Source organism: Macaca mulatta, chromosome 3, assembly GCF_049350105.2.
Source record: "Macaca mulatta isolate MMU2019108-1 chromosome 3, T2T-MMU8v2.0, whole genome shotgun sequence".
Lineage (NCBI taxonomy): Eukaryota > Metazoa > Chordata > Mammalia > Primates > Cercopithecidae > Macaca > Macaca mulatta.
Genome location: NC_133408.1, coordinates 170,832,375 through 170,857,196, shown reverse-complemented (window position 1 = coordinate 170,857,196; position 24,822 = coordinate 170,832,375). Strand labels below are relative to the sequence as shown.

General features: G+C 43.6%; 1 protein-coding gene across 5 annotated transcripts in view; it reads right to left on the bottom strand.

Moving 5' to 3' along the window:
* MKLN1 (muskelin 1) overlaps positions 1-24,822 on the bottom strand; it is a 389,751-nt gene that overhangs the window by 351,319 nt on the left and 13,610 nt on the right. For 4 of the 5 annotated variants that reach the window (XM_077994953.1, XM_077994954.1, XM_077994951.1 and 1 more), the window contains exon 2: positions 6,442-6,563. The gene's annotated coding sequence lies outside the window, so the exon portion shown is untranslated. Of the gene's footprint in view, positions 1-1,165; positions 1,264-6,441; positions 6,564-24,822 lie in introns of all 5 variants that reach the window. The other variant, XM_077994952.1, reaches the window with a different exon arrangement.

Below are 24,822 nucleotides of genomic sequence, written 5' to 3'. Positions count from 1 at the left end.
ACTAGAAACATTTCATTTGTGGAGACATAAAGACAGGTTACACGATACTTTGTAAGTGGACTTGAACTAAAGGATATTAGAAATAAATAGGAACAACAAAAATAAAACATGACTAAACCAGCTCTCCTGCCACCATCAAAACAAACGTTTCCAAGGAACTGAAGCCAAGAAAATAGAAATCCACAAACACAAAGGCCAAGATAATCAGTCGAATCTACTAAATCTCCATAAATGACAAAACAAAACACTAAAAACCAAGCAATACCAAAAGCCCACCTGCATTGAATACCAAACAACACTGAATTTTCTGCCCCACCGCCTGCCACAGAAATCCGAGCCTGCAGCTAATTTTAAAATGACCAAATCTCCAAAAATTCTGAGAGATGTCAATTTTAAAGACACAATATCTTCAATCATATAGGTCATGTCCACATTAACATAAGTAGTAATTATTAAAAAGGAAGGAATCTCCTTTATTCGTTTTAAAAACCAATTCTTTCTCAGATTTGCCACAGAGCCAGACCAACTTAATTGTTCAGACACAATAATATTAGACTGAACTATTTTTCTCTTTCTTCTTTTTTCTTTGGAGACTGGGTCTCACTGTGTCACCCAAGCTGGAGTGTAGTTGCACAATCATGGCTCACTGCAGCCTCTACCTCCTTGGTTCAAGTGATTCTCCTACTTCAGCCTCCCAAGTAACTGGGACTACAGCTGTGCACCACCACGCCTGGCTAATTTAAAAAATTTTTAGAGACGGGGTCTTGCTATGTTGCCCAGGCTGGTCTCAAACCCCTGGGCTCAAGTGATCCTCCCACCTTGACCTCCCAAAGTGTTGGGAGTACAGTCATGAGTCACCGTGTCCAACCCTGAACTGTGTTTCAATCCAATAATTTTTATTATGGAGAGAAAGCTGGGCAATTTAAACAATTATGTGCTTTATTTCTCCATTTCTGTATTCCATTCTTGCTAATATACAGGTATTGAATTTAACTTGTTTCATTCTTAATGGTTTATGTCTTCTTTTTAGAAAAATTTATACCAGCCAAAAGGCTGCAGGGTAAGTGTTGGTGGCTAGTTCCTATGAGTAACAAGTCATAGTCCATAGAGCCCAGGATGCTGACCTGGAGAACAGGCCAAATTCTGCAGATGTGGTAGTTCATACCTGTAATTCCAGCTCTTCGAGAAACTGAGGTGGGAGGATCACTTGAGCCCAAGAGTTCCAGGTTATAGTGAACCATGATCACGCCACTGCACTCCAGCCTAGGCAACAGAGCGAGACTCTGTCTCAAAAAGAAAAAATTCTGACTGCCCTGAAAAAACCCTGAATACCTACAACATAGAAAATCTAAAGCTTGTGCATAATGCTTGTCAGTGGTTAAGTTCATGCACGTTACAGACTTCACCATAGCCCTCCCACCATACCACCATACCATGGATGCAGGTACTACACAAGCCTCCTTGTATCCACATGACCATTTCTTCTCATTTGGATGCAGTATCTGCTAATGAGCAAGGTCACTTGAAAGAGAACTGAACTCGGAATCAGAGTCCAAGTGTGTCAGTTCCAGCTCTTTGGGGGACTAGACAAGGCAATTTAGTGCAGTGGATCAGTGTCTGCCTGCTAAAGTTAGACAGTGTGGGTGGAAATCCTGGTTTTCCACTTTCTAGCTATGTGACTATAGGCAAGACTCTTAAATCTTGTGACTCGGTTTTCTTATTTGTAAAATGACAATGATATCAATAACTACCTTAGAGGATTAAATGTCTTAAGATGGTTTAGAACAGAGTTGCAGATATTCTAAGCACTCAATCAATGTGGGCAATTATTTTTACTAGCTATATGACCCTGGGGAGCTCAACTAAGCTCCGTAAGACTCTATTTCATCTTCTGTACAAGAAGGGGTCACGATCTCACATGGTCTTTATGAAGACTGAATAAACTCAAGTAACACATACGTGGAAGCTATTTTTAAGACATAATCAATGGCTGGGGGCAGTGGCTCACACCTATAATCCCAGCCCTTTGGGAGGTCGAGGTGGGTGGATCACCTGAGGTCAGGAGTTCGAGACCAGCCTGACATGGTGAAACCCCGTCTCTACTAAAAACAAACAAACAAAAAATAGCTGGGCATGGTGGCAGGCACCTGTAATCCCAGCTACTTGGGAGGCTGAGGGAGGAGAATCACTTGAACCCAGGAGGCAGAGGTTGCTGAGATCAAGCCACTGCACTCCAGCCTGGGCAACGGAGGGAGATCCCATCTCAAAAAAAAAAAGAATAATAAATAAAAGTAAGTAAATAAATAAATAAAATATAATCAAGTATCAGATGACTCCTTCAACCTAGCAGAATTAGTTCCTTTCTGTTCTTTGCTTCCATCATACTTAAAAAACATACATGCAACTGCTATAGCACTTGTCGCAAGGTACTGTAAGAATTTGCCCACAAGTCTTCTCCCCCACCAACAGCACATCCTCCGATTCACCTCTGCACCCTTCACACATTGGACATACCTGGGACAGGACCGGTACTCAATAAATATTTGCTTAAATGAATATCGTTCAAACAATTGCACAGGAATTCTCAAGGCCTTTGCTGGGAATGATGGATTATCACTTTTGCTGAGGCTCCTCAGTAGACGACCCAGAAATGTGCTTTTCTTCAGGCACAATATATTGAGATTCTGTCATTTCAGATCCCGCCGGTGTTGTATTTGTAGCATTTGTTCATTCTTTTCACTTAATAAATAATTAGCAAGCACCTACTCTGCCAGATCCTATGGTGGGCTCCATCTAGTATGCCCAAGTGGCAAATGGCCAGACTAATACAGTTCCTGCATATTACATATAGAGGGAACCTACATACTATAGAATCATCCACCCTTTGAGATAAACTCCTCGGTTTGATTATTTCATTAGGGTGATAGGATCTCAAGGTGGGAAAGAACGGCTTTCTAGAAGTAAAAGTCCTTATACTTTACTTTTATTTTGATTTACTTATTTTAGAGACAAGGTCTCACTCTGATGCCCAAGCTGGAGTGCAGTGGCATGATCCTAGCTCACTGCAGTCTTGAACTCCTGAATTCTAGTGATTCTCCTGCCTCAGCCTCCCCAGTATCTTGGACTACAGAGGTGTACCACCACACCCACCTTGGGGTCCTTATAGAATAATTAAGGTTTGCGATCTGACTGCCTGGGTTCAAATCCCAGATCTGCTTTGTACCAAGGTGTAAGTTCTTGGACAAATTGCTTAATCCCTCTAAGCCTCACTTTCTCATCTGTAAAATGAGCTAGTGGGATTGATGTATTAGAAACGACAACCACGTTAATCACATATTATGGCGCTTGCCATACAGTACGCACTCACTCTGTGTTTGCTATTATAAACAAATCTATTCTCCTCATTTCCTCACTCGGGTGTTTGAACTTCTGTCACAAATGTACCCAGTGAATGGGGCATGACTGCCCCGCTTCTGGGCCCCAGGGTCAGGGAATTTACTACCTCCAATGGTTGTCATTTGGCTGCTAGGCAGATCTCGCAGTTGACCAGTGTTAATGGGTTGAAATATACATGCTTACATCTTCCACTCATTGGCCCTCAATCTGCCATTGGGATTGTCCAGAAGAAATCAAATCTCTCCTCTGCCGGATTAGACCTCAAACTTTGAAAGGTAGCTACATATGCTAGTTTTCACCACCCCCCTTACACACCTACATACAACCTTGGATCTTTTTGTTATTTCTGAATAATTCTGTGCAGCAGATTTCTTATTATCCTTTTTATTTTTCTCATATAATCCTTTGTTGATCAATGTATCCGAATGTCTGAAGCCCAGAATTCATAAAACACAATAAATGTGGTCTGATCGTTGGTGAGTACTAGAGAACTAGTTCCCCTCTGGAACATTACATTTCTATTAATACAACAAAAGATTGATTTTTTAAAAAGCTACATCCCACTGTGTTGACTCATCATCTTCTTACAATCAACAGGAGACTGTAAATCTTCCTGCCGTGTGTAGCTGTAAGCCATCTCGCCCCCACTCAGTACTTGTACAATTCAATTTGGGGATCTTTGAGTACTTTATATTGGTACCCATTAAACTCTATATGGTTTGATATGATTCATTATTACATTTAGTCAGGATTGGGGGCGGGGAGAGAATCTGATTGTATCCTCCAACCTATTTGTTATTCTTTCTAGTGTGTGTCATCTGTAAATTTTTTAAGCGTGCCGTCAGTATTATTGTCTTAGTCATCGATAAAAGTGTTCAGGGAAAAACCAGACTTTCATTAGATCCCTAGAGATCCGAATGTGCATTAGCCCCTTTGTGTGTGTGTGTGTGTGTGTGTGTGTGTGTGTGGTGGGGGCGGGGGTGGGGTGGGGACGGAGTTTCACTCTTGTTGCCCAGACTGGAGTGCAATGGCACGATCTCGGCCCACTGCAACCTCTGCCTACTGGGTTCAAGCGATTCTCCTGCCTCAGCCTCCGGAGTAGCTGGGATTACAGGCATGTGCCACCACACCTGGCTAATTTTGTATTTTTAGTAAACACTGGGTTTCTCCATGTTGGTCAGGCTGCTCTCGAACTCCTGACCTCAGGTGATCCACCCGCCTCAACCTCCCAAAGTGCTGAGATTACAGGCGTGAACCACTGTGCCCGACCCACATCAACCTCTTGAAAGAAAGAAACAAACAAAGAAAAACAAGGGCCAGGTGTGGTGGCTCATGCTTGTAACCCTAACACTTTGGGAGTCTGAGGCAGGAGGATTGCTTGAGGCCAGGAGTTCAAGACCAGCCTGAGTAACATAGCAAAACCTCATCTCTATTTTAAAAAGTATAAAAATTAAAAAGCAAAACTTAAAAAATACATTATTCATTCAATCAAAAAATATCTACTGAATGTCTTCTGCGTACCAGTTACTACTCCAAGTGCTGAGCATCTAGTGCTGAACAAAAAAATTGTCTGCCCTCATGATGCTTACATTCTAGAAGGAGAGGTAGACAATAAACAAAGAAGCGTTATGAAAAACAAAAGCAGGCCGGGCGCGGTGGCGCATGCCTGTAATCCCAGCACTTTAGGAGCCCTAGGAGGGTGGATTAGAAGGTCAGGAGAGCGAGACCATCCTGGCTAACACAGTGAAACCCTGTCTCTACTAAAAATACAAAAAAAAAAAAAAAAAAAAATTAGCCGGGCGTGGTGGCAGGCGCCTGTAGTCTCAGCTACTCGGGAGGCTGAGGGAGAACAATGGCGTGAACCCAGGAGGCAGAGTTTTCAGTGAGCCAAGATCACGCCACTGCACTCCAGCCTGGGTGACAGAGCAAGACTCGGTCTCAAAAAAAAAGAAAAAAAGAGAAAAACAAAAGCAGTTATGGAGCTAGAGAAATTTGACAGTGGGGATGGAATAGGGTTGCCAATAGGCAGTATGGCTAAAGCAGAGTTGGTTTTGGAGTATGGTTGAACTACTCATGTCCTGCATTATTCAACTGGCCATGAGTGGTGAGCAAGTCTTTCTGAGTCTCAAAATCCACTTTTATTTTTATTTTTTATTTTTTTCAGATAAGGTCTTGCTCTGTTGCCTAGGCTAGAGTACAGTGTTGTGATCAGGGCTCACTGCAGCCTCGAACTCCTGGGCTCAAGTGATCCTCCTGCCTCAGCCTCCCAAGTATCTGGGACTACAGGCACATGCCACCTGTAGTCCTAGATAATTTTTAAATATTTGTAGAGATGGGGTCTTGCTATGTTGCCCAGGCTGATCTTGAATTTCCAGCCTCAAGCAATCCTCCTGCCTTGGCCTTCCAAAACACTGGGATTACAGGTGTGAGCTACTGTACCCAGCTGAAAATCCACTTTTCTCTATGTAAAGTCACTTTAGGAAAAAATCAACAGAGCAATGATAAAGAATTTCTTTTTTTTTTTTTTTTTGAGATGGAGTCTCATGCTGTCGCCTGGGCTGGCATGCAGCGGTGCGATCTCAGCTCACTGCAACTTCCGCCTCCTGGGTTCAAGCGATTCTCCTGCCTCAACCTCCTGAGTAGTGAGATTACGGGCACCTGCCACCACGCCCAGCAATTTTTTGTATTTTTAGTAAATATGGGGTTTCACCATGTTGGTCAGCTGGTCTTGAACTCCTGACCTCGTGATTTGCCCGCCTCGGCCTCCCATAGTGCTGGGATTACAGGCATGAGCCACTGTGCCCAAAGAATTTAAATACTCATGAAACAGAGGAGAAAATGTGAAAGGATGGAACTCCTCAGAAGACTTCACAACATTTCTCGGTACACATAGCACATTCAAACAATGTGAAAACAACTAGACTAGTCAGGAGTCCAGTCACATCTTCTGATGAAGACTCCAGAGAGAATTACAAAAGCATTACTCTACAGGTACGGTCCATTGTTGACAACTAAACAGAGAAAAAATGAAACATCAACACTTACCGAATTCCAGTCCCCATGTTTTCAAGTATGGAGCAGGTTATGAATCCAATAGTTTATGGAGTCAGGAGGACGGAATGTTTGGATGATCCCAAAACATGGTTTGAGAGTCTGGATATGGAACTCTGGAAAAGACGCCCACAAGGGACAGATGTGAAGTATACCTCTATTAATTACCCTCTGCTTGCAATTTTTTTTTTTTTTCTTTTGAGACATAGTCTTGCTCTGTTTCCCAGGCTGGAGTGTGGTGGCGCAATCTCGGCTCACTGCAACCTCTGCCTCCGAGGTTCAAGGGATTCTCGTGCCTCAGCCTCCTGAGTAGCTGGGATTACAGGCGTGCACCGCCACATCTAGCTAATATTTTTGTATTTTTTTTTTTTCAGTAGATGCGGGGTTTCACTGTGTTGGCCAGGCTGTTCTTGAACTCCTGACCTCAAGTGATCCACCCACCTTGACCTCTCAAAGTGCTGGGATTACAGGCAATAGGCCACTGTACCTAGCCCCCTCTGCTTGCAATTCTAATGTTGATGAGTTCTTCTAAATTTGTTTTATCTTTTTTTTAAAAGAGATGGGGTTATCTTTTTTTTTTAAAAGGGCTGGCCTCAATCTCCTGGGCTCATGGAATCCTCCTGCTTCAGCTTCCCAAGTAGCTGGGACTACAGGTGTGCACCACCATGCCCAGCAATAGTTTTAGTGTTTAAATAAATCCCTTTAATGTTTGAGGGACTGGACAAATCTTTGTTGAGTAAAATACTAATTGCTTTCTCCGATTGGAAATTTTATTTATTATTATTATTATTTTGAGACGGGGTCTCACTCTGTTGCCTAGGCTGGAGTGCAGTGGTGTTATCATAGCTCAGTGCAGCCTCGACCTCCTGGGTTCAAGTGATCCTCCCATCTCAGCCCCCTGATTAACTGGTACTATAGGTGCACATCATACCTGGTTAATTTTTTTTATTATTATTATTATTTTAATTTTTTCTTTTTTTCTTTTTTTTTTGAGATGGAGTCTTGCTCTATCACCCCGGCTGAAGTACAGTGGTGTGATCTTGGCTCACTGCAACCTCCGCCTCCCAGGTTCAAGTAATTCTCTTGCCTCAGCCTCCCGAGTAGCTAGAAGTACAGGCACACACCATCACATCCGGCTGATTTTTTTTTTGTATTTTTAGTAGAGACAGGGTTTCACCATTTTGGCCAGGCTGGTTTCAAACCCCTGACCTCAGGTGATGTGCCCACCTCGACCTCCCAAAGTGTTGGGATTACAGGCATGAGCCACCGTGCCCTGCCTTTTTTTTGTTTTTGTAGAGAGAGACTTCTTGTGTTGCCCAGTCTGGTCTCAAACTCCTCGGCTGCAGCAACCCTGCAGCCTAAGGCTAAGGCAACCCTTAGCCTCCCAAAGTGATGGGATTACAGTTGTGAGTCACCACACCCAGCCAGAAATGTAATTTCTATTTTCACAATGATACCTTTGACATTCGCATTCATTCATTTCTTGAGCATTTTTTTTATACCAAATACTTTATTGGCATTAGGAATACAAAGGTGGATAGAAAAAATAAGGTCCCCGTAAGCACTTACAGGAACCTCACAGGAGAGGGCACGGTAGAAACAGGAAAGTCAGCCGTGATAAAGAAGCGTGTTATGAAGAGATAAGTACTGAGAGCCCTAGGAGGTCACCTAACCCAGATTTAGGGAAAATTGGAAGTTAGTAACTTGTACACAGACACTTAGAAGGTGTGAAGGAGTTAACCAAATAAAGAGGTGGGGAAGTCTGTTTCAGGTGGAGGGCACAACGTACGCAGATTTTGGAAAGAATGTGAATGATTATGCATGCTGAGTATGTGAGTACTAAAAGTAGTTTAGAGAGTCTTAGAGTGGTCAGATATGAGACTGGAAAGGTGAGCAGCACCAAATTATGAGAAATGTACAAGCCACATTCTCGAGGAGATAGAATCTACTGAAAGTCATGATGGATTACATGTTGGAGTTTTGAAGACAGAAAAGTCCGGACTGGAGATCGGGTTTAAGACTTGGACAACTGGGTGGATAGTGGATATCATTCACTAAGACAGCAAAAATATGAAGAGGAAATTGAGGAGATTTTGGGGAGAAGGTGCTGAGTTCAACTTTCGATGTGCTTGTTTTGTGATGACTGGGGAACACTCAGAGCAACAGGAAGTAGTTTGATCTAGAAATCTGAGGACACGCGTTTAGAAGTCATGCGTACGTGACAGACAAGAGAGTTCACAGCGATGAATGAGATGCCCTCGGAGGGTGTGTAGGAGCAGAGAAAAAGAAAGAAGCCAGAATAACACCAAAGCTTAAATAAAGGATGGTGTGGGTCCGGTGCGGTGGCTCACGCCTGTAATCCCAGCATTTGGGGAGGCTGAGGCGGGCGGATCCTGAGGTCAGGAGATGGAGACCATCCTGGCTAACATGGTGAAACCCCATCTCTACTAAAAATACAAACAGAAAAATTAGCTGGGCATGGTGGCGGGTGCCTGTAGTCCCAGCTACTGGGGAGGCTGAGGCAGAAGAACTGCTTGAACCTGGGAGGCAGAGGTTGCAGTGAGCTGAGATCGTGCCACTGCCCTCCAGCCTAAGTGACAAAGCAAGACTCTGTCTTACCAAAAAAAAAAAAAAAAAAAAAGGATGGTGTGTTAGTTCATTCTGTGTTGCTTAAAAGGAATGCCTGAAGCTGGGTAATTTCTAAAGAAAAGAGGTTTATTTGGCTCACAGTTCTTCAGGCTGTACAAGAAGCATGGCAGTCACATCTGCTTCTGGTAAGGTCTCAGGAAGCTTTTACTCACGGCAGAAGGTGAAGGGCACCAGGTATGTCACATGACATGGCCAGAGACAGAGCAAGAGTGAGAAGAGGAGGTGTTGCTCTTTTTAAACATCAGTGTTCATGTGAACTAATAGGGCGAGAACTCACTCATTACAGCAAGAAAGGCACCAAGCCATTCATGAGGGATCCACCCCCATGATCCAGACACCTCTCACCAGGCCCCACCTCCAATGCTGGGGATGAAATTTCAACATGAGGTTTGGAGGACACAAATATCCAAGCTATATGAGATGAGCAGAGAAAGGACCCCTGGAAAAAAGAGTGAGAAGGTATAGCCAGAGAGGTAGGGGAAAAAGAATTATGAGGTATCCAGAGAACAAAGGAAAAGCATGTTTCAAGGAGTAGGCTGTGGTCCACAAAGGCAAATGCTATCAAGAGATCAAGCAAGAAAAAGACTAAGAAGCACCCATGGGTGAGAACCATGGAGATATCTGACCAGTTTGGCAGGGAGCAGGGTCCAGGGAGGCAGCAGTCAGGTCATAGTGAGTTGAGGAGTAAATGGAACCAATGGACACAGACACCTGTTTCAAAAAATTTGCCTTGAAAGTGGAAGACATAATCCCTAAACTTTCTTTCCAAGGTTAAGGAAGGTGGGCCGCCATTAGGCCCTTACCACCTGTGTGTCAGCTCAGCTGACCTCATGCCAATGCTCTTGAAGGACATGGCCTGTGTGTTGAACGGCAGCCCAAACACCAGTACTGGTCTTGGCCAAAACTGCAGAACAAACCAAATCAGCCTTTTGTGTCCTCCTCCTAACTCTTCTTCTGCACCTGCCCCTGTCCCTAGGCCTCTGAGGTCCACACAGACTTCCTGGTCCATGGCCCACTGTGAGGCGTGAATGTGCACCTGAACTCTGAGCAGTCCACTGGTGAGATGACCTACAGAGGAATGAATCTGTTCTGACACATTTGTCACACCGTCACTATCTCTCACTTCTTGTCATGGCCTATGTATCGGGACCAGTCAGAGGGAGAGGAGAGGAGTGTAGTCACCTTGGAGTCTGGAACAAACAGCTGGCTCTGCAGCTGGCCAGGCAGCTATCCAAGCAGGGGGCCTCCCTAGGAGCAAAATCCAGAAGCCAAAATAAATGGGTCAGGTGGAAAGCGGATGACTATAACTGCAAGCAATGCTGAAGGTTGGCCCTGGGAACTGAAGGTGAGTCAAGGCCTAATGGACGGACACCTGAAGGGGTTTGAATGAGAGGGGAGGGACGGGCAGAATCCAAGAGCAGCGGCCAGAAATGGGTTAGAGTCAATAGACCACACAGAGGCCACAAACGATGCTGTACAGATGTGTCCATCACCACCAGCTCTCTGTTACCCTGAATCCCAGGGTACTGTTTCAGATCTCAGACCTTCACATGAAATTTCTGATATCGACAATTCTTCAAATCTTATTTCCACAACACTCCTTCTCCTGCCATCCTATCCCTGTATTCCAAGAAGATAGGAAAGCCCTGGGCCTGGTTGGGGTGCTAATGAGGTGCTCATAGGCCTTAGTGGTAACTAACCTGAAATAGGTCCCCCATCCTAAGAACCAGGAGTGGAAGTGAAGGCCTGGCACAGTTAATTTAGGCCCTAAATCAGTAAGAAAGCTAGCAGCATGACTTGATTCGTGGAAACATTATTTCTAAGTTGTAATCATTCCAGATTACTTAGGTTTTCCAAAACGCATACAGCGACTGAACTGAAAGGCTTAACTGTCTTCAGTTTGTGATTAGAGCACAGAGAGGAGATAAAGAACACTGGTAAACATCACATATAAATACACTGTTTCTGCCCGTGCACAGACAGGCTAGGCTGCACAAACTTCAGCTTTCAGCCGAAGAATTTTTTTTTCATTTCACTCAAGTCAATAGTCACTTACCCGCTGAATATTGCTTAAAGCAGAGTTTTCATCTAATTCTCCTTTAATGAGCTTGAAAAGGCAAAACTAAGTAATAATACCTCATTTGTGTGTAATGCTTGTCTTTCAAAGAAGGCATCATAACCCATTTTAGACTACCTAATTTACAGTAACAACACTTTTACAATGTAAATACTAGTAAGGGCTATTATCATTTTACAAATTATGCATGAAAGAGACCGAGGCACCTAGAAATGAAATGACTGGTTCAGTGTAACTTCCACTTCAGAGGGGTTACGGCTGGTTTATTTTTAAATTTTTTTATGAAAAATTTAAAAACCATGACTAATGAAATGATGCTTCAAATAAACATATTTATTAAGATGTACCTTGTGCTCCAATTTTAAAGGAAAAAATATTTTGCTTAAAAGAAATAACAAGGACCAAAATGTTCCTGTGTTCCAGCCAGGCGCAGTGGCTCACGCCTGTAATCCCAGGACTTCAGGAGGCAGAGGTGGAGGCAGGTGGATAACCTGAGGTCGGGAGTTAGAGACCAGCCTGACCAATGTGGAGAAACCTCGTCTCTACTAAAAATACAAAATTAGCTGGGCGTGGTGGCACACGCCTGTAATCCCAGCTACTTAGGAGGCTGAGGCAGGAGAATCACTTGAACCCGGGAGGCGGAGATTGCAGTGAGCCGAGATTGTACCATTGCACCCCAGCCTGGGCAACAAGAGCGAAACTCCGTCAAAAAAAAAAAAAAAAAAAAAAAAAAAGGAAAGAAGAAAGAAAGAAAAGAAAAGAAAAAAAGACAAGACAAGACAAGGACCAAAATGTTCCTGTGTTCTGGCCAGGCACAGTGGCTCACACCTGTAATCCCAGCACTTTGGGAGGCCAAGGCAGGTGGATCACCTGAGATCAGGAGTTCAAGACCAGCCTGGCCGACATGGTGAAACCCCATCTCTACTAAAAATACAAAAATTAGCCGGGTATGGTGGTGCATGCATGTAATCCCAGCTACTTGGGAGGCTGAGGCAGGAGAATTGCGTGAACCCAGGAGGCGGAGGTGGCAGTCAGCCCAGATCGTGCCACTGCACACCAGCCTCGGCAACAGAGCAAGACTCCATCTCAAAAACAAAAACATGTTCATGTGTTTCACAGATCACATCTCTCTCACAAATCTAGAATTAAACCAATCAATTCCTACCACCCAACTCTGATGTTCATCAGCATAATTCCACAATCTTGTGTCACACACAGTACAAGTCATGGGATGGATCACTCCCCTTTCCATACGCATTACGTTGCAATAATCTTGTCTCAATCGGATGTGGAAAAAAACATTATATGTGCAAATTCTGCATATACGTGAAGTCACTGACACTCTTTTTCTTTTATTAGCTTCAATTAGGGGCGTAACATTTTTCTGATCCTTTTATACATTCATTCATTCATCCACACTCTCCAGCCTTCATGCAACTATTCAACAAACACGATTATGTGCTCAAAATGTACAGGCGCTATTCTAGATGCACAGGATAGAAATAGGAATAACGGCTAAGTGTGATGGCTCGCACCTGTAACCCCTGCATTTTGGAAGGGGATCACTTAAGCCCAGGAGTTCAAGACTAGCCTGGGCAACGCAGGGAGACCCCATCTATGCAAACAAGTTTTAAAAATTAGCTGGCTGTGGTGGCATGCAAAAAAATAAAACAACCTAGGAACCCCAGAATTAAGACAAAGTCACAGGCTTCAAGAAACTCACAGTCCAATGGGAAATCCAGAAGAGAAAACCATTGAAGTTCACTGTGGTAGGTGTGGCAATTGAACTACACGCAAACGTGGTCTGGGGCTCTGTGTGTGAGTGGGTGAGGAAGGCCTCCTGTAGAAGGTCCTCCTAGAACTAAGCATGCCAGGAAGAAGGGCATTGGGTGTTCCAGGGAACAGCATGGGCAAAGACACCAACAAATAAGAGCAGACGATGCATTTGGAGAACGGCAGGACATGTGGTACAACAGGAGTTGTTCAGTTACTTTATGGCTGGTTCTGTTTCACAATCTGGGCCCTGGACATCCCCAAAAATGCTTCTATGAAGGGAAACGTGTTGTCCTCAGTCATGTAAGTAAAAACACATTCTATATGGAATCGGTACCAAAATGCCTTTTGAAGCTTTGACCATTTGAGGAAAATGACACAGGGAACAACACAAAATCAAAGTTTGGGTCTGGTCTACCCAGGTTTGTATTCTTCATACTTCATTACTGTTGTACTCCAGTGGGGAGCCAGTAGGAACAGCCTGCTTATTCATCAAATCTAGGCGACCACTTGGTCCACCTCCATTATTATTTCAATATAACATTTTTATAGAGAAACATTTTGAAGTACAGCATTTTCAAATACACTATGTTGGATGGATCAGGTTTTTCCATACTCACCTCTTCCTGACCAGGCAGACTTGGTGCTGCTCACCCCGCAAAAAGGGCGGGAGTCAGCCTGAAAGGCTTATTCTCAGGAACCCCACACACCTGCAAGAGGTGTTTGAAAATAATCTCTCAAAATCCTACACCCAAGTCCCTGCAGGGACAGCTCTTCCTTCAGGCCCCCTCTGAGAAGTCTTGCATGAAGGCCTTTATGAACTGGGACCAGGAGGAGATAAAATTGCAAGCACAACAGAGCTTATAAACAACCCTCCCTAGACTCACCCTACTGCCTGAGTAATCCCACCTGAATTCCCTTGTCACTTATGCAAAGCTTTGCACCCTGAAATCACATCATTGTTTCTACTCGGGAGTTTTTCAGAGACTCAGAATAACTCATTTATCTATTTTGGTTCATGATTGATCATGGGATCCTCTCGAAGACATTATTTCTTCATTCATCTGACTTTTATCCATTCAACAAGCATCTACTTCCTCATTTCTGCCTACCTCTTGAAGCCAACCCAGTCAGCCTTTTGCCCCTATTACTCCACTGAAAACACACCGATGAAGCTCGCAACGACCTCCGTGACATCAAATCCAAATTCACAGTCTTCATCTTACTCCTCCTCTCAGCAGCCTCTTGGCACAATGTTCACCCCCTTCTAATAAAAACACTTTCTACCCTTACCTTCCATCACACCTCACTAGGTTTCCTCCTACCTCATTGTTGCCTCCCAGTCTCTTTGGCTGGGCCCTTCCCAGTGTCTGAATATTGGCAGCCCCACTAGGCTTGTCCCTCTGCAATTGTCAATCCAGTCCATTACCTTAAATATTGTATTTCTCACTCTGATGTGTCCCTAAACTCCTGACATGGAAGTGGAAGAGGGGCCAGGCACAGTGGCTCACGCCTGTAATCCCAGCACTTTGGGAGGAGGCGGGCAGATCACCTGAGGTCAGGAGTTTGAGATCAGCCTGGCCAACATGGCGAAATCCCGTCTCTACTAAAAATCCAAAAATTAGCTGGGCGTGGTGGCGGGTGCCTGTAGTCCCAGCTACTCAGGAGGCCGAGGCGGAAGAATCCCTTGAATCTGGGAGACGGAGGTTGCAACGAGCCGAGATCGCTGCACTGCACTCCAACCTGGGCGACAGAGCAAGATGCCATCTCAAAACAAAGACAAGAAAAAGGAAGTGGATTCTTTTCCTAGAAGCACTGAAGGAGGAGATGAGTTGGCAAGGAGAGGAGTGGCTTTTTTGTAAGAGGAATAGGATGAAAACAGGCACAAAGGTGTGGAGAGGGAAAACTGTGTTCCAAGAAAAGAGAGAAGTCTGATGTGGGCTGGAAATCAATGCTAAGGTATGTTGTGGCTGTATTGCAAAGAACCTTGATTACAGCTAAGGAATCTGGACTCGATACTGAAGACAGTAAGTAACTATCAGCATTTCTTAAAGAGTGGAAAGATGTGCTCATTCATATTTTTAAAAATTAAAATAAAAACTTTAGTGGCAGGATGAAGACTGAGCCAGGAAAGCCAATTAGAAGACTACTGTAATAGTCTAAAGAAGGGATTAAGGTCTGAGTCACCATAGCAGCAGTGGGGTGAAGGGTAGTAACAAGTCCAGGGGGGATTTAGAAGTAGTACTGCGGACACAGTTATCAATTAGAATGAGGTTTGGGAGCAGGAGAGACAGGTAGAGGTTGAAGTGCAATGACACTAAGCTAAAGGCGGGAAGGAGAGCAAGTGCAGAGGCGATGCTGAGCACGGTATGAAGCTCACAGTAATTGTGGGATATCCAGTGCAAATGAATGACATGTCTACAGATCAGGAGAGAGGTCTGTACTGAATGTACAGGTTCATGAGTCCGGGCCCAGCAGTGGCTCCGTCCTCATAATGAATAGGATATCTTGGGGGCAGACAATGAGAAGGACCAAGCAAAGAACACTGAAAAACAGCCTGAGGCGGCTGTCAGTGGAGAAGGACCCTAGCAATAGACTGGAAAGGAACAAAGATGGGGCATGAGAGTCGGACAGAGGGAGGTCTGCAAGGAAAGAGACATGAGACCTTCCCAGAGAAAATGATCAACAGCTCTCTCTGGGGTCGGACCAGGGATAAGGCTTAGTAATTAGAAGACCTGATGAGCACAGTTTCTAGAGAATTAGAAGTCAGCAGGCCAGGTGCAGTGGCTAATGCCTGTAATTCCAGCACTTTGGGAGGACGAGGCAGGTAGATCAACTGAGGTCAGGAGTTCAAGACCAGCCTGGCCAACACGGTGAAGCCCCATCTCTACTAAAAATACAAAACTTAGCTGGGCTTGGTGGTGGGTGCCTGTAATCCCAGCTTCTCAGGAGGCTAAGGCAGGAGAATCACTTGAACCTGGGAGGCGGAGGTTGCAGTGAGCCGAGATCGCACCATTGTGCTCCAGCCTGGGTGACAAGAGGGAAACTTCGTCCCAGCAGTTTGGAAGGCTGAGGCAGGAGGATCACTTGAGCCCAGGGTTTGAGACCAGCCTGGTCAACATACTGAGACCTCATCTAGTAAAAAAAACTTAAAATAGAGGCTGGGCGCGGTGGCTCACGCCTGTAATCCCAGCACTTTGGGAGGCCGAGGTGGATGGATCACGAGGTCAGGAGATTGAGACCATCCTGGCTAACACGGTGAAACCCCATCTCTACTAAAAATACAAAAAATTAGCCAGGCATGGTGGCAGATGCCTATAACCCCAGCTACTCGGGAGGCTGAGGCAGAAGAATGGCGTGAACCCGGGAGGCAAAGCTTGCAGTGAGCCGAGATCGCGCCACTGCACTCCAGCCTGGGAGACACAGCGAGACTCCGTCTCAAAAAAAAAAATTAAAATTAAAATTAAAAAAGAAGTCAATCTTGAGTGGCTTGAGTGAAGACTCCTCTTTGAAGTTGGCCAGGAGGGAAGCAGGTAAGGCTGGAAAGAAGGTGGAATTGGGCAAGGAGTAGGAATTATTTTATGGAATGGGAGTCCTGAGTACAACAAGTGGCCATCTAGCTTCTGCTCAAAATCTCTAGTAAGCCTACTACCCCACAAGACAACTGGTTGGGCATCAGGCTTGGTACTTCAGGGCCTAAAAATATATGCAAGGTACAGTCATGCTCTGGTCTTTTCCTTCCTTCCTTCCTTCCTTCCTTCCTTCCTTCCTTCCTTCCTTCCTTCCTTCCTTCCCTCCCTCCCTCCCTCCCTCCCTGCTTTCCTTCCTTCCTTCCTTCCTTCCTTTCTTCCTTTCTTCCTTTCCCTTTCCTTCCTTCCTTCCTTCCTTCCTTCCTTCCTTCCTTCCTTCCTTCCTTCCTTCCTTCCTTCCTTCCTTCCCTCCCTCCCTCCCTCCCTCCCTCTCTCCCTCTCTCCCTCTCTCCCTCTCTCCCTCTCTCCCTCTCTTTCTCTCTCTCTTTCTCTCTTTCTTTCTTTCTTTCTGACAGAGTCTTACTCTGTCACCCAGGCTGGCATGCAGTGGCTCAGTCTCGGCTCACTGCAACCTCCGCCTCCCAGGTTCAAGCCATTCTCCTGCCTCAGCCTCACGAGTAGCTGGGACTACAGGCGCCCACCACCATGCCTGGTTAATTTTTGTATTTTTAGTAGAGATGGGGTTTCACCATGTTGGCCAGGCTAGTGTTGATCTCCTGACCTTGTGATCCACCCACCTCAGCCTCCCAAAGTGCTGGGATTACAGGCGTGAGCCACCGCGCCCGGCCTTTGGTTTTTCATTTATTGGCCCAAATCTGCCTCCTTCCAACTATAGCTCTATCCTCTGGAGACACACAGAGTATAAGAAGACTTTCTTTCCATACGACAGCCCTCCAGCTAACTGAGAATGGTTTCCAGCCACCTCTGGGGCTTTCCCAATCATTTCACCTCTGTGAAATAATCCAGTCGTTATGTATGGGTATATGTATGTACGTGTGCGTGTGTCTTTTGTTACCAGCTGGCTGCTCTCCTCTGCATAACCATACCCTAGTCTGTTAAAGTCCCTTTTAAAATGTGGCACTCAGAATTAATCACAATTCTCTCCATCTGGTATAAGCACTTAGAAATCAGTAGGCACATTCTTTCCCTTTTCCAGGACACAGTCCTTCTGTGAATGCCACCTGAGATTGTATGAGTGTTCTGACAGCCACACTACTGACTCGTGGTGTTTTAGGATCAACTCAAATCTTGAGATCTTTTGCACTTGAAATGTTGATATACTAGGTCTTCTAAATCTAACATTTACATAATTGACTTTTAAAAGCCGATTGCAAGATTTTATACTTTTTCCCACTATTATGTATTTTTACATTTGCTTTTCATGAGCCAATAGTAAAAAGTGGAAAGGTTTAAGAGTCAGACAGCTCTGGATTTGAATTCTGGCTCTGTTACATAGTCCAGTGACCTTGAACATGTCATGTGATCTCTCTGAGTCTCAACCTGCTTATCAGTGAAAATAGGGCTAATCCTACCTGCACTGTGAAGTGGTCCTGAGTCTGAAACCAGGGCAGTATAATACCTGAGGTAAGTTCTCAATAAATGGTGGTTTTCTTGTCTTCCTTTTCTTTAATTCTCTCAACTTTGAATCCTTAGCAGAAGTATGCCTTTTAAATCATTGCTCCAGGTTAATGTATCTTTTAATAAAAAAATTTGAGCATAACAGGAGCCAATAACCAAAACAAGATACTTTAGTATAATAGTTAAGCATGTGGCTTCTGAAACCAGACTTTCTGTGACCCATCTGAGCTCTTCTAATTACTAGCTATCTGGTGATTACAAGCAAGTTCATAAACCATCCTGAGCCTTGGTTTGCTCATCTGTAAAATGGGGATAACAATACCTGTTTCTCCAGCTGCTGGGGAAGATTAACTGAGATGATGAATGAAAGCGTTTTTGCATAGAACCTTGCACATAAGTACTTGGGAAGTGGTGTTTTTATTACAGCTTAGAAACCTCCAGGTAAACAATGTCCTATTAATCTGCACTTTTTAATTTGAGACACAGTCTTGCTTTATTGCTCAGGCTGGATGCAGTGGCATGATCATAGCTCACTGCATCCTTGAACTCCTGGGCTCAAGTGGTACTCCCTCCTCAGCCTCCCGAGTAGCTGGCAATACAGGTGCACACCACCAGGCTCAGCTAATTTTTTTTTTTTTTTTTTAAGTAGAGGTGAGGTCTCACTATATTTCCCAGGCTGGTCTCAAACTCTTGAGCTCAAGCAATCCTCCCACCTTGGCTTCCCAAAGTCCTGAGATTACAGGTGTGAGCCACCGTACCCAACCTTTTTTTTTTTCTTTTTTTGAGACAGGATCTCCCTCTGTTGCCCAGGCTGGAGTGCAACGGCATGATTATAGCTCACTGCAGCTTCAACTTCCTGGACTCAAGCAATCCTCCCACCTCAGCTTCCCAAGTAGCTGGGAGTCTACTTGCATGCCACTATATCCAGCTAATTTTTGTAATTTTTGTAGTGACAGGTCTTACTATGTTGTCCAGGCTGGTCTTAGGACTCCTGGACTCAAGCAATCCACCTGCCTCAGCCTATCTCAAAGTGCTTGGATTATAGGCATGAGCTACCTCATCCAACCCACATTTGTGTGTGTAATCATTTTATCTACTAATAATACATTAGTAATAAATGTAATAATAAAACATTTCATCTACTAATAATACTGAATAATACTGTTTCATTGACCATTATATTGTTCACCAGTATCCCTTGAAAACCTCTGTCCAATGACAGGTATGACAAATATGTCTGTCATCTTCTTACCTATTAACATTATCTACAGAAAAAACTAAACCAGCTACAGGATCTTGGGCAAATCACTTGACATTTATGATCTCAGGCTCCACTTCTTTGAAATGGGAGTAATGGTAGCAATATCTACCTTAGAGGTCTGGCACGAGGATTACGTGACTTAAAGCACATGGAAGATAAGGAAATGACAGTGGTTTGGAAATACTTAATTTCAGTGAACCCAGATTGGCTCTTGTTGATACCAACTTTCTTTCCCTAACCAAACTAAGCTTATCAGGGTGTAGGTTCTGGAATCCACCATTTTCCCTTTTAAAAATTGGCACAGTTGCCCAACCCGAGGCATATGGTATTTCTTCTGTCCTCAGTGATTCCTCATAGCATGACTATAATCACACCTGGAAGTTCCTTTTGTATCCCTAGATACTGTTTATATGGATCAGAAGATTTGAAGCTCATTTAAATTTGAATCTCATCTAAATTTAAATTTTGTCTAATTTAAATGTATCCTTTCATCATTCACCTTGGCTCCCATTTCATCTTAAATGTCTTCTTAATCCAGACGATAAGAACACGCATGTCTATCGAAGTGGACTTAGACTATAGAACTCATACCCATAAAATAAAATCAATTATAAATCCACTACCACAATATTGCCACTGTTAATATTTTTCTCCGTTCAGTCTTTCTTTTTTCTGAGAAAATATATTTAAAAATAAATAACCTAGCTGGGCATGGTGGCTCACACCTGTAATCTCAGCACTTTGGGAGGCCGAGGCAGGATGATCCCTTGAGGCTGGGAGTTCGAGACCAATGTGGACAACACAGCAAGACCCGGTCTCTAAAAAAAGTTTTAAAAAATTCACAAGGTATAGTGGCACATTCTTATAGTTCCAGCTAATTCAGAGGCTGAGTCAGGAGGATCACTTGAGCCCAGGAGGTCAAGGCTGCAGTGAGCTATGATCAGGCCACTGTACTCCAGCCTGGGTGACAGAGAGAGACCCTGTCTTTAATAAATAATAAATGACCAACCTTTTCTGATGTCATGATATCTTCCATAACCTGCTTTTTATTGGATACATAGATTTCATCATGGGAATACACAAAATTTATGCAATAACTCTTTTTGGACATTTGTTATTTCTAAGTATTCAATATTATAAAGAATACTACATTAAATATTTTTCTACATTAAATTTTCTTAGTACCTCTAGTTATTTTCTTAGGATGAAGTCTTAAAGATGAAATTGCTGTGTTAAATAAGTGGTTTGTGTATGTTAAGGTTTTTAACACACAGTACCAAATTGCTCTCAGAAGGCTTAGACCAATTTATACTCCCAATATGGTATGAGAGTTCTTACTTTTCTGAATCTTTATCCATGTAAGATATCATTTTAAAGTTCTTACAATTTGCTAGGCGCAAAGGCATCTGGGTTTTACTTTGATTTGCATTTTCATTAATTAATAATGAAACTGGACCATTTTCATTTTCATTGACCAGTTGAATTCCTTTTTTTCCTTTTTGCCTTTTGTTGTTCTTTACCTGTTCTTCTTTTGAGATCTTGTCTTTTTCTTGTAAGTGTATGAGTTGTATGTCTGTTAAAGACACTATCGTTTGTCGTATACATAAAGTCCTAGAATCTCTAGCTTGGGCAATAGAGGAAGATCCTGTCTCTACCAAAAAAAAAAAAACAAAAAAAATAGGTGTGGTGGCACATACCTGTGGTCCTAGCTACTCGGGAGGCTGAAGGGGGAAGGATCACGTGAGTCCGGGAGTTCGAGACCAGGCTGGGCAACATAGGGAGAACCCATCTCTAAAAAAAATTATTATCCAGACATGGTGGCACACACCTGTTATCCTAGCTACCTGGAAGGATTGCTTGAGCCCAGGAGTTCAAGGTTACAGTGAGCTATGAATGTGCCGCTGCATTCCAGCCTAGGCAACAGAACAAGACCCTATTAAAAAAAATCTTCTAGAATTTCTTATGTATCTTTTCATTTTGTTTGTGCTACTGTCTTATCTACATAAGCTATAAGTTCTAAGTAATGAAATATATCAATGTTTTTCTTTCTTCTTCTCTTTTAGAGACAAAGTCTTGCTATGTTGCCCAGGCTGGATTCAAACTCCTGGACTCAAGTGATTCTCCTGCTTCAGTCTCTCAAGTACAATGTTTTTCTTTTATAAACCATAAACCATTGCTTTTTTGCTCATGAAGACCTTTACCACTCCAAGGTCCAAAAATGCTTATACCACTTTCATCTTTTAAGCACATATCACCCCTATTATATGGGTGACTTTTCACATTTAATTGTTTAATCCATCTGAAATGTATTCCATTCTTCTTGGCCACATGTTTTTCCATTTTTTTGAATCAGAGGTGATACTTCAGTCCCTTCTCTTTATGTTCAAGCTGCATATGGACCACTTGGCACATCACAGTTTCTAGGGGCCTGCTCATATAGGGTTGGAACAATTTCCTCCACAGCCAACTGATCCATAGGTTCTCTAAACTCCTTCTTCAACATGAGTTCCACAGACCTAGTAGAAACAGACCACAGCTCCAACTCTCCGCTGAATTGATTCTGGTAACGTTTCTGGCTTTTGGCTCCCTTGTTCCCTGGTTACTTACTCGGACCATTCCTGTCCTTTATTAAACAAGCAAACAAAAACAAAAATACTCAGCATCTTGCTTATACCATTTCACAATGTCTTTCCTGATCTGTGATCCCAAACCCACAACGTGATTTAAATACCTTCCCCGAGGAGCCTTCTATGTGGTTAATCGAAGCCACATAGTCGGACCCTGGAGCCCCTGGGCTTTAAGTCAATCATTTAATCGATTCAGAAAAGGCAGGACACAGTGGTAGACACATATTATGCTCCAGGCACAGTTCAAAATGCCCTGCCCAGGGCAAGCCATTCCCATCTGGCCACATGTTAGACACTGTTCTGAGCATCTTCACAGAAATTCCTTTATTCTTTCTTGCATCTTGGCCATGCCTGGTCTTTTCAACACCCATCCCCTGTCTCCATTTCATCCTCCTCTGTGACACACATGTTCAGTGACTTGGCTTCTGTGTCCGGCAATGGACTCTCTCTACCCCTTCTCAGGTTTTGATCAGTTTCTCCTTCTTGTCCTGTCTCTAATATTTGCTGCACTCCTGTTCATCAGTCACACTTGTGCACTCTCCTTTGTGTGCTCCATGAGATAATATGCCTCTGCGTGTGGCCTCCAAACTCCTTTCTGACTCTTTCCCACCTTTTAGTGGTCACTGGCTGCAATGCCACTTCCAAGATCCAAGACCTCTCATCTGCTAAGTGCGACTGATACCAGCAAACTGAGTGAAAAACAATTCCATATTTCTTCTATTCTTTTTTTTTTTTTTTTTTTGAGATGGAGTTTTGCTTTTGTTGCCCAAGCTAGAGTGCAGTGGCGTGATCTCAGCTCACCACAACCTCTGCCTCCCAGGCTCAAGCGATTCTCCTGCCTCAGCCTCCCGAGTAGCTGGGATTGTAGGCATGCACCACCATGCCTGGCTAATTTTGTATTTTTAGTAGAGCCGGAGTTTTTCCATGTTGGTCAGGCTGGTCTCAAACTACCAACCTTAGGTGAACTGCCCACCTCAGCCTCCCAAAGTGCTGAGATTACAGGTGTGAGCCACCACACCCGGCCATATTTCTTCTATTCTAAGATCAACATATGGGCTGGGTGCAATGGCTCATGCCTGTAATCCCAGCACTTTGGGAGGCCGAGGCAGGAGAATCACCTGAGGTCAGGAGATTGAGACCAGCCTGGCCAACAGGGTGAAACCCCATCTCTACTAAAAATACAAAATTTAGCTAGGCATGGTGGCATGCACCTGTAACCCCAGCTACTCGGAAGGCTGAGGCAGGAGAATTGCTTGAACTCAGGAGGTGGAGATTGCACTGAGCCGAGATCGTGCCACTACACTCCAGCCTAGGTGACAAGAGTGAAACTCCATCTCAAAAAAAAAAAAAAAAAAAAAAATCAACATATGGTAGGATACACCACCATTTAATTGCTGCTTTGAGAGCCCTCCCAAAAAACACTGCCATGTTAAATGTACCTACATTCTCATTTTAGAAATATTTAAAAAATGGCGGGGATATCTGTACTTTAGAATCTAGGACATGCTATAGTTAAATGACTCTATTTTTCACTTAACTACTCACATATGACATCTGCCCCATTCAGTGGTACTATCCTTTCTTCAGTATTATTCTTTACTATAAACATAAGCAAAAATAAAAGTTCATAATTCATTGTCTTCAATACTTTTCCCAGACCTCAGCTGTCTCTGGTCATTAGCCCTTCTGACATTATTCTCACGGGTCTCACGGATCTGAGTCCTCCTTTTTGAAGGAAGTCTCATTATATACCCCTTCTCCTGCCTTTTATACATGTCCTTTAAATGTATGAGCTTAAGTGAACACTTCCAGAACAACCACATTGATCTTTTTAATCTTTTTTTTTTTCTGGATTTTTTATTTTTTGCAGAGACAGAGTCTCACTTTGTTGCCTGGGCTGGTCTTGAACTCCTGACCTCAAGGAATCTTCCTGCCTGGGCTTCTCAAAGTGTTGGGATTACAGGTGTGAGCCACAGCCTGATCTTTTTAAGATGCTCATCTTTTCTTCATTTAAACCACTGATTTTGTAAAAACATACACTTCCAATCATATTGTTCCTCTTGCCCTTTATTTCCTAGTTCCTGGCCAGAGGGGGAGTCTTGTGTCCATATTTTCTCTTAACTTGCTCCTCTTGTTCATGTCAGGTTAACAAGTGCAGAATTGCCTTCTTTGGCTATTACAAATTCAAAGCTACCCTGGTCACTTATTTTAAGTTGTTTGTCACTTCCACTTTGCCAACACATTTTTCTTAGCTGGTTAGAATTAAGCATCGAATAGTACCTCTTCAGTAAGCAATTAGTTTAAATTTAAGTCATGCCAACTTTATTTGACGATCACTTTTCAGCAGAATGAGACTGTCAGTAGATGTCAGATAAGCTGAAGTTCTCCATTACCCCTATATCATGCCCCTGTGCCAATAATTTTGTCATTTGTATTGGGAAAGCATTACTGATGTTGCCATAACAGGATCACAAGGCACACTAGGACTAGTTGACTGCATACAGCCAGTGGAGAGAAGGTACAAGCCAAGACCTGGGGAGGGGGATGCTCCCTGGGGCAGGGCTCTGAATACAGAAACCAGCCTGTATTTGGGCAGCTGGCCTGTGCAAAACCTTGCATCTCTTAATCACATAAATTTCAGGAAGCTGTTAATGCCAAGCAGTTTAGCTTTACCTCAGCAGTGGGTTATCTATAAAGGGGAAGGCACATGTGTCCCATAGTTTGAGAAGAGCACAGCAGGGGTGCAGGCAGCAGCATACCGCCCTCTGCAAAAGATGACTGGTCAGAGCTAAGCTAAAGAAGACATCAGGATCATGATAAAGTAGGCTGGGGTTCAAGACAGGGACCCACATCCAAAGGGAGACTGGGATACAAGGCAAG